The sequence below is a fragment of the Chrysemys picta genome, chromosome 2, assembly GCF_011386835.1.
Source record: "Chrysemys picta bellii isolate R12L10 chromosome 2, ASM1138683v2, whole genome shotgun sequence".
Classification (NCBI taxonomy): Eukaryota; Metazoa; Chordata; order Testudines; family Emydidae; genus Chrysemys; species Chrysemys picta.
Genome location: NC_088792.1, coordinates 225,517,205 through 225,530,926, shown reverse-complemented (window position 1 = coordinate 225,530,926; position 13,722 = coordinate 225,517,205). Strand labels below are relative to the sequence as shown.

At 40.9% G+C, this 13,722-nt stretch overlaps 1 protein-coding gene across 7 annotated transcripts in view; it reads right to left on the bottom strand.

Annotated features, from left to right (window-relative positions):
* Positions 1-13,722, bottom strand: part of FAM110B (family with sequence similarity 110 member B) — a 182,502-nt gene that overhangs the window by 105,578 nt on the left and 63,202 nt on the right. The window lies entirely within an intron of this gene.

The window sequence follows — 13,722 nt, the reverse complement described above, 5'->3', positions numbered from 1 at the left end:
CTAAGTGTAATGGCTTAATGGCAAGATAAAACAGGAAGAGGAGATGGCCTGTCAATTTTGTTGAACTAAATGATATAAGATAATCAGCACATGTGGTAAGTACAAGTTTACTACTCTCTCTCTCTGCACTTCTGTACCATAATTCTTGCCATATTTTTCTATTTGTCTTGGACCACAGATGTCATAAGACTGATACCACTTTATCAGAATAATGTACAAGTAATAGGATATTTGAATGGGAAGCCACACAGAGACAAAGCCCAAGAGTTCAGATGCCAGACTGTCCCTAGGAACCATCTTTGATCTTTAAGGAAGTACTAAGTGTTTCTCCAGTTGCTGTTTCCATCTTTGGCTTTCTAAGCTAGTGAGAAGCCATTCTCAGTCAATTCTAGAACAAAATGTACAACAGAGAGACTTTTTCCACTGCAAGGATAGGATATCCCCGGTGCCAGCTCTGATATCTTTTCCTCTGCAAAAATAATCTCTGTACCTTCAAGGAGGACCCAAGGGAGACAGAGAGGTACACAAATGAGATTTTCCGGGACACAGTAGAGTGATCCCACCCCTGGTCTGACAGGCTCTGTACTTCTGAGGAGGATGAAAGTCTCCGGGAAGGAGAACATCAAGCTGGAGTGGAGGGAAATGATCCCGTAGCTGTGACTCTCCTGCCAGATGAAGACATGGTATCCTCTCCCACTGAGGATACTACTCCAAGGGGGAATCCCTGATATTGGGAATCAACAGAGTAATAGGGGATTCAATTATTAGAAATATAGATAGTTTTGTGAAGAACCACATAGTTGAATTGACTCCAGGGTGAAAAGATTGTGGCTCTCTTGAGATATCTAGATAGACTTATGTGCAGTGCTGGAGAGAAGCTAGTGTTCATGGTACTTGTAGGTACCAACAACATAAGGAAAGATAGGAGAGAGGTCCTGGAGGCCAAATTTAGGCTACTAGGTAAGAGATTAAAGTAGAGGATCACCATGGTAACTTTCTTTAAAATGCTTTCAGTTTCATGACAGCGCCTGTCAGAGAAGCAGAACTGCAGGATCAAAATGTGTGGATAAGATTATGGGGGTTCAGAAGAGGGATTTGGGTTTATTAGGAACAGGGGAATCTTTTGGAAAAGGAGGAGCCTATACAGGAAGGATGGGTTCCAACTAAGCCAAAATGGAACCAGATTTCTGGCATGTAAAATTAAAAAGGTTGTAGAGGAGTTTTTAAAACTTAGCACTGGGGGAAAGCTGATAGATGCATATAGAACATGATTCAGACAGACACATCCCGTAGGGGAGGATTTATTAATTTTACATCCCTTAGAAGATAATTTATTAATATTACTCTGTACCTCATAAAGAGAAGAGGATACAAGTTGATAAAGTACACGTAGAAACTGAAGAGAAAGTCCAAAAAGAGTCCCATTCAATCACATCACATGAAGGCAGACAACTCAAGGAAGACATGGAGATTGCAGGGAAGGAAATGAAGAATTCTCGGCATTAGTCTTCACTTGCAGAGGATGTGAGGGAGATTCCCCACACGTGAGCCATTCTTTTTAGATGACAAACCTGAGGAACTGTTCCAGACTGAGTCAATAAAAGACGTTTGGGAACAAACTGATAAATTAAAGAATAGTAAGTCACCAGAACCAGACAGTTTTCATCCAAGAGTTCTGAAGGAATTCAAGCATGAAATGGCTGCATTCCAAGTGCCTTAAACTGAACTATGCCTCCAATGAGCAACTGAATCCAACTGGCTGATGTTGACTGCAATAATCTCCTTCTGTAGGTAGTGAAATAGTATTTCTATTTAGTAAGCTCTGCAGAGTCGCATCTTTCTATGGTTCAAATCCTATCCTATCCTAGACAATCAAGGCTGAAATTTCAATCCCACAAATTTCCCCAATTTGTATGGATCTCACACATGTAATAGGAACAAATTCCTGATAATATCTCATGGAAGGGAACAGCCTCTCTGGCAGTAGTATGATTTATATGCTGGACATATTGTCTAGCTAGCATCCTTGGATGCTGGGGATAGGAGGACACAATTCTGCTCTGCTACATAGTTTTTAGTAATGGAGGAAAGGTCCTATTTCCTTGTAGTTATTTATGGACATTTTTTTAAAAGTGAACAATTTTCACCCCAGTCTCTGCTAGTGGGAAGAACATTGAGAAAAACACACTGGTATCACGAGTGCAAATAAGCAAAGTTAGCCCTCATCTATATGAAAAAGTTGCACCAATATAATCTGATATTGAGAGTCCACATCGCTGATCATATACTGGTTTAAGCTACTTCGCTTGCAAAACGTTGTGTCTGCACACTGCAGCACAGTATTGCTTTAAAGGCTTGCAATATGAGTGGGTATTCCATAGTGCCAAATGCCACTACTAGGCTTTATGTAGTTGGGTAATTTTTGCAGTGGATTATGGGATGCCTGCTAGCACCAAGTGAAACTGTGGGACTCAAGGTCCGTGTCCCATGATACTATCTACTGTATTCCATAGCTCATTTGTGTTCTCGCTAGCCAGAATAATTTTCAAAGAGCTGCCAAGAAGCATGGAGGAAACAATGCAACCAGGATGATCCTGATCATAATTAGCATGATTTCATACAGCTACCCTTAGAGAAGGAAGAGGAGAGTTTCCTTGAGTAGCGGCACTCAATGGAGTGCCACTCTTGGGCCCATCTGATCAGCTCTGATTGGTAGGATAAGATAGTGATGCAGACCCGAGATGACCAGCAGAGGTTGCAAAACTTAGAGTCATAGAGTTTAAGGCCTGAGGAACCACTGGATCTTTGATACGGTGTCCCACAGTATTCTTGCCGCCAAGTTAAAGAAGTATGGGCTGGATGAATGGACTGTAAGGTGGATAGAAAGCTGGCTAGATCGTCGGGCTCAACGGGTAGTGATCAATGGCTCCATGTCTAGTTGGCAGCCGGTTTCAAGCGGAGTGCCCCAAGGGTCGGTCCTGGGGCCGGTTTTGTTTAATATCTTTATTAATGATCTGGAGGATGGTGTGGACTGCACTCTCAGCAAGTTTGCAGATGACACTAAACTAGGAGGCGTGGTAGATACACTAGAGGATAGGGATCGGATACAGAGAGACCTAGACAAATTAGAGGATTGGGCCAAAAAAACCTGATGAGGTTCAACAAGGACAAGTACAGAGTCCTGCACTTAGGACAGAAGAATCCCATGCACTGCTACAGACTAGGGACCGAATGGCTAAGTAGCAGTTCTGCAGAAAAGGACCTAGGGGTCACAGTGGACGAGAAGCTGGATATGAGTCAACAGTGTGCTCTTGTTGCCAAGAAGGCTAACGGCATTTTGGGCTGTATAAGTAGGGGCATTGCCAGCAGATCGAGGAACGTGATCGTTCCCCTTTATTCGACATTGGTGAGGCCTCATCTGGAATACTGTGTCCAGTTTTGGTCCCCACACTACAAGGAGGATGTGGAAAAATTGGAAAGAGTCCAGCGGAGGGCAACAAAAATGATTAGGGGTCTGGAGCACATGACTTATGAGGAGAGGCTGAGGGAACTGGGATTGTTTAGTCTCCAGAAGAGAAGACTGAGGGGGGATTTGATAGCAGCCTTCAACTACCTGAAGGGGGGTTCCAAAGAGGATGGAGCTCGGCTGTTCTCAGTGGTGGCAGACGACAGAACAAGGAGCAATGGTCTCAAGTTGCAGTGGGGGAGGTCCAGGTTGGATATCAGGAAAAACTATTTCACTAGGAGGGTGGTGAAACACTGGAATGCGTTACCTAGGGAGGTGGTGGAGTCTCCTTCCTTGGAGGTTTTTAAGGCCCGGCTTGACAAATCCCTGGCTGGGATGATTTAGCTGGGAATTGGTCCTGCTTTGAGCAGGGGGTTGGACTAGATGACCTCTTGAGGTCCCTTCCAACTCTGATATTCTATGATTCTATGACCTCCTGTATATCACAGGTCACCAACACCCACACACTAAACCCAACAACTTCAGGAAGACCACTTTGCTGAAAGTCTGTCAAGCTCACAACAGGCTGCAGTGCCAGACTACCAACACGAGAGTTCCCCGCCCCCACACGAAGAAGCATCTGACTATTGACATCTGGAACCTGATCAGTAGCTAACCAGTTTGGTGTTGGAAAATCCACAGCGGGCTGTGAATGCTTGTGATTAACTGCCAATTACCTTATCCTATCCTGAGTCCTTCATGCACTGCTTCTGGTTGGTAGGGAAGAAAATAATTATGTTATCTAAGGACCTAATCCTGCAAATTGTTTCCATCCAGGAAGAGATGCACTGACTTAATGAAGTTCTGAATGTGTGAAACAACTTGCAGAAATGAGACCTATGAATGGATTTGAATTTCCTTTTGGTATACTTTGGAACTGACAAAAGTATCTTCACTGAATGTTTGGGATATCCTTCTCTACAACTTTAATTAAAAGCTGTCCTCTGGCAATTTTTACAAAGTCCAGGATTTGATTATTTTGTGCATGGCCCATCCAAGGACTAGCTAGAGCTGGCATCTTGCTACTACATGACTGGCAATTAATCTCCTGCAAAACTTCAATACATCCACCACAAAAAAAGCTTCAGGATTTTTTAGTTTACTTAAAAGCTTTGTTTGTGGATGACATGAAGCTGGGAGGTATTGCCAATACAGAGAGGGACCGGGATATCCTACAGGAAGCTTTAGATGACCTTGCAAACTGGAGTAATAGTAATAGGATGAAATTTAATAGTGAAAAGTGCAAGGTCATGCATTTAGGGATTAATAACAAGATTTTTTGTTATAAACTGGGGACCATCATTTGGAAGTAACAGAAGAGGAGAAGGACCTCGGAGTATTGGTTGATCACAGGATGACTATGAGCCGCCAATGTGATATGACTGTGAAAAAAGCTAATGTGGTCTTGGGATGCATCAGGCGAGGTATTTCCAGTACAGATATGGAGGTGTTAGCACCGTTATATAAGGCACTGGTGAGACCACATCTGGAAAACTGTGTGCAGTTCTGGTCTCCCAGGTTTAAGAAGGATGAATTCAAACTGGAACAGGTACAGAGAAGGGCTACTAGGATGATCTGAGGAATGGAAAACCTGTCTTATGAAAGGAGACTCAAAGAGCTTGGCTTGTTTAGCCTAACCAAAAGAAGGCTGAGGGAGGGGAGATATGATTGCTCTCTATAAATACATCAGAGGGATCAATACTAGGGAGGAAGAGGAATTATTTAAGCTCAGTACCAATGTGGACACAAGAACACATGGATATAACCTGGCCATCAGGAAGTTTAGACTTGAAATTAGACAAAGGTTTCTAACCATCAGAGGAATGAAGTTCTGGAATAGCCCTCCAAGGGGAGCAGTGGAGGCAAAGAGACATATCTGGCTTCAAAACTAAGCTTGGTAAGTTTATGGAAGGGATGGTATGATGGGATAGCCTAATTTTGTCAATGAATTGATCTTTGACTATTAGCGGTAAATATGCCCAATGGCCTGTGATGGGATGTTAGATGGGGTGGGATCTGAGTTACTATAGAGAATTCTTTCCTGGGTGTCTGGCTGGTGAGTCTTGCCCACATGTTCAGAGTTTAGCTGATCACCATATTTGAGGTCGGGAAGGAATTTTCCTCCAGGGCAGATTTGGGTTTTTTTCGCTTTCCTCTGCAGCATGGAGGATTCTCTGCACCTTGAAGTTTTTAAACCACAAGTTGAGGACTTCAATAGCTCAGACATAGGTCAGGGGTTTGTTACAGGAGTGGGTGGGTGAGATTCTGTGGCCTGCGGTGTGCAGGAGGTCAGACTAGATGATCATAATGGTCCCTTCTGACCTTAAAGTCTATGAGTCTATGAGTTTGGTAAACTCTCCCTCAAATCACTCTCCCGAACAGATCTCCTCTAGAGAAAAAGACTGTGCATACAGATATGCAAAGGTCTTGAAATTCCTTCATAAGGTGACATCTTTCAGGCAGGATCCTAAGGGGAGAAATACCCTACCAACAGGATAATAGTCTCCTTAGCAAGACAAGAGACTGTGCTGTCTAGTACAGGGACCATAAGGATTTTAAAAACATCGTGGCTGGTCTATTAAATCTCCTGCCTTTACTTAGGAATTCCCACACAGCTAGTCTGAGGTTTTCCATCCACATATAAGAGGACAAGCAGCTCATATTATGAAGCTCTTAGAAAAATAATGAAGTCTCAGTTTAGAGGACTACTTTTTCAGCCTATAGCACAGGTTTGAATGATTCCTGAAGGAATAGTCTTTCCTAGGGATCGTGGTCTGAATTTTTCCAACTGGGAGTCTGATAGTTATCCCTTTTTCTGGGGATTCACCTCAGGGAGAGAAGAGAATTTTTGCTTTCTTCTCTTCTTGAGTTTGAAGAGGGTCGATCATGGACCAGACTCAGCTGCCTTTTGTCCCTATTTAAAACTAACTTCCTTTGCTTTACTAGGACAGAGGCTTTAGTGCTGTGAGACTCAATTGGCTCAGATAACAGGGTGGCAACTTTAAAACTTGGGGCTTTCACCAAGATTTGAAGGATTCCAGGTAGCTTGAAGATGTGAAGTAGAGAGGGAAAAGAGAATGTTTGTCTTTCTCCTGTGGCATTCACCTGAGGATTTCTTTGAGAACACAAGAATCATTGGACGTGGAGGCTCCAGCAGGGGACTGGTGTGATCTGGAATGCAGGCTCACTAACAGATTGGGCACAGCTCCCGCTCTGTATGATCGCAGGACACGCTGGCCCTCCCTCACAGTTTGAACTCTATGTGATATGCTTAATTTTACAATACTCTTCACATTCTGTCATGAACCACAGTGCTCTCTTTAGGCTTCCTCTTGAACCAGCCAGCAATTTTGTCATCAGTAGTGTTCAACTTGTAGCAGACCAGTATATCATAGCGAAATGGGCTATAGTATCTCCTTCTCAGACACACATCACCCTGAGGCCTCCAGGAAATAAGACATTGGTGTTGTACTATTCCTCCTCTCCTGCACCAGTTATTTCCAAACCCCCTCTTCCCACCCATTTTCCACTCCTTTTCCTCCTTCAAGTAACTTGAATTCTTAACTCCTTTCTCCCTCGTAGTGGTTGATCTTGATTTTATCTGCTTGACCCTCTGCTCTTCTCTTTCCTCCAATCAGTTTCCCACCCCCTCATCCTTTGTGACTTCAATATTTCCATTGATGTCCTGACATCTCATCTTCACTTCCTTGTTTGACTTTCAAATGTAGATCAACTCTTCTACTCAATAGGCACTTCTTCAGCCACATCATCTGATCTTTCTACCATTTCATCTCCTTTAATACTACACACTTCACAGAAGGACTGGGAGTAGGGCAGAGGTGATCTCCAAGACATCAACACCTCTGCTCTCTGTGTTGCTCTCATCCCCTTCTCCCTGCTGTTTCCTCCATTGATTCATTTGTCAAGTTCTGTTTTTCCTCCCTTGAATCCTCTACCACTTTTACCCACCCTGGCTTACCCACACCACCCTACTCCTGATCTCAGGCCACTGAATGACTAAGGAGAAAATCCCATGGCCACACTCTCTCCCTCCTCTACATATTCCTCCTGTTTTCTTTCATAAAATCTAAGGTTTGTCTACACTGGCACTTTTGTCGTTAAAATCTTTGTCACTCTTGGGTGTGAAAAAACACACCTGATTGACAAAAGTTTTAACGATGGAAAGCGCTGTGTGGACAGCGCTTTGTCAGCAGGAGCTGTGCTCCCGGCGACGAAGCTACAGCCCCTTGTTGGAGGTGGTTTTATTTTGTCACTGGCAAAGAGCTCTCCTGGCAATAAAGAACAGCTACACTGTGCACCTTACAACAGCATGGCTACAGCCCTGCTATTGTAAGGTGTGCAGTGTAGACATAGCCTAAAAGTCACAGTCCACTCTGGCATGCCATGTCACAGTTTACTAAGGAGTTTGCACCAGTGAAGCTACATCAGTGTAAACACTCAGGCTACATCTACACTACAGGGGGGAGTCGATTTAAGATACGCAAATTCAGCTACGTGAATAACGTAGCTGAATTTGACGTATCGCAGCCGACTTACCCCGCTGTGAGGACGGCGGCAAAATCGACCTCTGCGGCTTCCCGTCGACGGCGCTTACTCCCACCTCCGCTGGTGGAGTAAGAGCGTCGATTCTGGGACGCGATAAATCGATCCCCGAGAGGTCGATTTCTACCCGCCGATTCAGGCGGGTAGTGTAGACCCAGCCTCAGTCCTGGTCTAGCCTAGAAAATTAGGTTGGCTTAACTACGTCAGTCAGGGGTGCGAAAAATCCACACCCCCTAAGCAGCACTGTTAAGCTGACCTAAATCCCCATATAGACAACGTTGATGGAAGAATTCTTCCTTTGACATCATTACCGCCTCTCAGGGAGATGGATTACCTATGCCGACAGGAGAACCCCTCCCATGACTATAGGTTATCTCCACAGAAGTGTTAGAGCAGTGCAGCTGTGACAATCTAGTGTTTTAAGTGTAGACAAGCTCACAGTGTAAAAAATGCCTACAGTGAATACAGTGCTGGAAGAGAGGAGTTCACATTTCTGTGCTCCTATTACTGCGCTGGAGACCTTTTTCCTGAGAGGCTGAGATGAAAAGGCAGCAGCATATCAAAATAGTAACAAATAAGGGTAAAAGCATCAGGGGAAAAACTAAGCATTTAAGTCCACTGGCTTCAATGAAGTTACACCAGCAGGAAGTTTAGCTCTTAATCTGCATCTTTTGGAGGACAATACATTTAATTAAAAATAATTTTGTAAAAGGTAAGAATTGAATATTTCTATCAATTTTGTTTTGAATGAATGGGAAAAATAGCTATTCAAGGACAGAATGCACAACATTTCTATTCACGTATAGGCATGAAATACTAAGATATCACTGCTAAAATTATAAACACTGCATTTTATTTAAAAAAAATAAAAAAACATACAGCATTCATGTACTTAAGAATATGGCTTCCACAACTCACCCATAGCAACTTAGAAAATTTTCACTCTGGAGATTTCATACTGTTCACACTGACACATACGAGTGTGTGTGTGTCTGTGTGTGTGCCTGTGTTTGTGTTGGAGATTTTTTTTATTTTTTGTTTTTTTGCCTCAAGTAGTAAAAGTGCAACAGAACTGTAAAGAAATTCAGTGCCAGTAGAGGGAGGCAGCTGCTCTCCAGGCAACACATCCTACTGTTCACTGATTCACAGTAGGGAGCCAATTGAGTTTGTTTTTGTGGAAGTGAACTCACCCCTCAGCCATTGTGTAAATGTGGCTTTAAATCAAGCTGTAATTAGATTTTGCCTGTATTTAACAAAACCCCTCTGTTGCTCTTCTTTCCCAGTCCAAGGCAGGAAATAAAAGCATTCATACCTCTCCCCCCCAAAAAGTGTATGTCTTTTCTTTGAGTGTTTTCTGGCATACTTACAAATGTAAGTATAGAGTAGAAAACAACTGGCTAGGTTTATGGGATGTTTGCTTAATTTTCCTACAGTACTTAAGAAAACAAAAAGATCGCACACCTGGCTAACTATTTAAAATGTGAGCCCAAAGTTAGCAAAATTCTGCCTTGTTTAGAATGCTTAGAAAGAGTTAACAAATCCAAGTTTTGTTCATAAATTAATTTACTTGATAAAACACAAATGGAAATCTTTTGCAAAAGACACAGGCAGACTAGGGCCTTGGCTACACTTGGGGATTCACAGCGCTGCCGTGGCAGCGCTGTGAAGCGCAAGTGTAGTTGCGCCACCAGCGCTGCGAGAGCTCTCTCGCAGCGCTGCAAGTACTCCACCTCTCCAAGGGGAATAGCTTGCAGCGCTGCGAGCGAGCGTGCAGCGCTGCAGGCGCTGATTACACTGATGCTTTACAGCGCTGCACTCGTTGCGCTCGGGGGGGTGCGTTTTCACACCCCTGAGCGCAGTAAGTTGCAGCGCTGTACAGCGCCAGTGTAGCCAAGGCCTAGAACTGTCACACATTCATTCACAAGTCTTTTCTGCCCCCCTTCATTTTAACCACTTCTGTTTTTACAATCCTAGTCCTATCTCAGCAATTGTACTCCATTCATTGTGCGCTTTTGCTCTTGATTGGTATCTATTAAAGTCAACCATCAGTATCCTCCTCCTTTCAAAATTATTTTACAACAACTCACCCTGTATTAGGTGGTTTTATTTTGCTTTTGCGTTTTCTTACTGTCAGTACATAAACAGGACTTTAAGTCAAGGTGATTTAAATCACCAATTTTAATTATTTAAATCAGCAAGCAAGACACCTTGATTTAAATAATCAATTTAATCGTGTTTTGTATTCCTATTTTTAGTTACTTTCTAAACAAAGGTTGAGTCTCATTAGTTGGTAACAATTAAAATGTTTATTTGCAACTAAATATAGCTTTTATACTTAATTTGGTGCATCTTCTTGCTAATCAGGAGGATACACTATAGTCATGCACATTTATTTAAGCAATTATATAGCTCAATTTACATGTATTCAGATTTTTAGATTTTACTTTTTAATACATTAGAAAATTGTGACTAATGCATTTCTGATTTACTAGAGGATTAATATTTTATTGAGGATTTGTGTCAGCCTATTTGGATGGAAATTTAAATTAGATTAAAATGCACAAAATAGCATTTTTTTGCTTAAAAGTGCCAGATACATAAGAAACAAGTTTTGCAAAACATGTTTTACAAGGAAAGGTAACTGAATTATTAAACAAAGGAAGTACTATCTGCAGTTAGTGAATTGATATTGTTTTTGGTCACCATGTCCTTCAAGATTTTTGAACTAGTAGAGCTCATCCTTTCATCATACCTAATTTTATGTACAGATTGGAAAAGGAAAACAAGTTTTCCTGCTTTTTCAGCTCCCAGTTGGTTTCTTAACTTTGAACTAATCATTGAATTGAACTGTTGAATAGACTGAAATGAAGAAAAAATAGTCTCTCTGCACTTGCAGAAAAGGCTACTGCTTTAAAAAGTTGGTTTAGCACATCAACAAACCGTGACTCCAGGTGCTTAGCCAGTGCCTTCTGCCATTTATTAGTCTGACTTCCTTTAAAATTGGCAGCAAGCATGTACTCTATGTAAATGCTATATATAATCATATATTGTATTTAAATTTAAAATTATAGATTTAATTTAAATTATTTGACTAGATTTTAATGCGTTTCAGTCTTTACATAGGTCATCCATTTCAAAGTTAATTTAAAAAAATAAACCTATATTTAATTTAAATAAAAACATCATTGTTTTTTTATCCATCCAGTATGGAAGCAACACCAAAATTATAAGTAACAATTACTGTAAGTTATGTCATACTCCACTCATAAATAGCACAAGTTTGGCATTTATAAAGCACTTTTCAGCTAAAGATCTCAAAGTACTTTATAGAATTGTGTAGAAATTATCCACATTTTACAGATGGTGAAACTGTGGGAGAAAGATTAACTGATCTGTCCAAGGGCACATGGCAAGACTGTGGCAGAGGTAGGAGTGGTCTCCGCTCACAGTTCAATGCCCTACTTCTGGAGCACGCTGGATCCCCAAGTCAAAATAAATAGGTAATTATTTGTTCTATAGAGTCCCTCAAGGGAAGAAATTTTAATATCAATACTAAGGACTCTTTTGAAAGCAGAAGTTATTGGGTCTTTACAACTTGCCTATTCTATGTTTTCAAAACAAATTTATTTAAAATTAAACATCTAACTATATATGTCAATATAACTTCCTCGCTAATGTTACAAGTTTTAAGAAAATTAAGGCTGTTCCTATTATTAAAAAAATAGCCATACTCTTGAAATTTAGCACGTCTGTTTTTGCTGGTCTATGAGGTTTTGCTTTCTTTTTGAAACAAGTAAATTTTAGTTTAGAAGGGAAAACAAATTATAGTAATACTATTTAAACTACAGGGGGTTCAGAGAAGGGTAACTAGAAAGATTAAAGGCATGGAAAAAACTTTCACATCAAGAAAGACTGAAATGAATGGGATTATTTACCTTAGAAAGGAGGCAAATAGAGGGGATATGATAAAAAATACAAAAAATGATGAATGATGTACAGAAGGTACATCATGGATCTTATGTTCTATCTATAGCAGGGGTAGGCAACGTATGGCATGCAAGCAAGCTGATTTTCAGTGGCACTCACACTGCCTGGGTCCTGGCCACCGGTCCTGGCAGCTCAGCATTTCAATTTAATTTTAAATTAAGCTTCTTAAACATTTTAAAAACCTTAATTACTTTACATACAACAATAGTTTAGTTATATATTATAGACTTATAGAAAGAGACCTTCTAAAAACGTTATAATATATTACTGGCACACAAAACCTTAAATTAGAGTGAATAAATGAAGATTCGGCACACCACTTCTGAAAGGTTGCTGACCCCTGATCTATAGCATAACACAAAATAAGAGGTCAGATAATTAAATTAAAAGTGGGAAGTTAAAAGTACAGAAGGATGAAACCTTCTGTGAGGGGCAGATTATCTCACATAGGTCTACTGTGTGGTTCTTTCATCTGGCTCTGACACATTCAGTACCAGCCACTGTTTCAGACAGCATACTGGGCTAGATGGACATTGGTTTGATCCAACATGGCAAGTCCTATCATATGCAGAAGGCTTCTGTTGCAAATGATGAAGTCACAGCACAGAAGTGAGAAATTAGCTGAGCACAGATTTCTAGAATTCCAAGCCTTAAAACATCACAATTAAAAATAAATAGAATTTTTGGTTTAAGATAAATCCTTATTTATAGCAAATCTAGGATTTGCCATACCATGCTAGTACACCAAATGCCATTAGCTTGCTTTGGGCACACAGGACAGACATTTTCTTTTTATTTTGTGTGTGTATGGTGCCTCGTACAATGAGGCAACAATACCAGATTGGGGCCTGTCAATTTGCCCACCCTCATCAATTATTCACAAAAAAGTGAAAATAATAATGCACACCTATCCAATTGTACAGGTCGGTAATCAAACAGGAGAGTTCTACACTAATACCTACAGGCGAAGCATGAAATGTATTATTCTTATTTTACTCAACTTGAGTAACAACCAGTCTGCATACGCATATCTGGAAATAGATATAGTAGTAGTCCAAGGAAAAATTAATCTTAAAGGTTAGATTAGTGAAAACCCAAGTTTCAAAGCTAGGAAATAATGTAATAGTGACAGCTATGCTTGGCACAGCTAGGACAATAACAACAACAAAAGGTAATCTATTCATATTTGATCTACGAGAACAACTACATTTCAAGCAATATAAAGGCAAGACACACTCACATATAGTAGCTTATAGAGACAGCCATTTTATGTTGAGTGTACTTTTGCCAGCCTGATTTTCAGTTCACTTGCAGCTGAGGAACTGCTGAACAGTCCTTAACCAGAGCATTTAATTTTATGTTATACTCTACATAATAATTCATGCCTTTCTTCTCATCAATTATGTCTTGCCAAATTTGGCTTGCCTGAGAGCATCACTTCTATTCCTTTATTTCTGAAAGGCTTTCTGCATCCCATTCCAAAGCACCAGTCCCTGAATCTGCAGGCTGTCTTGTGTTCTACAGAAAATTGCTTGCAGTATTGGTACAAAGAATCTTCAGTTTCACAGATTATATGGAAATGCAGTGCAAGTAACGTAAGCAAAGCAAGTATATTCAGAGATCCAGTGAAAACTACTATCAGAATAGAGTCAGGACCACATTAGGAA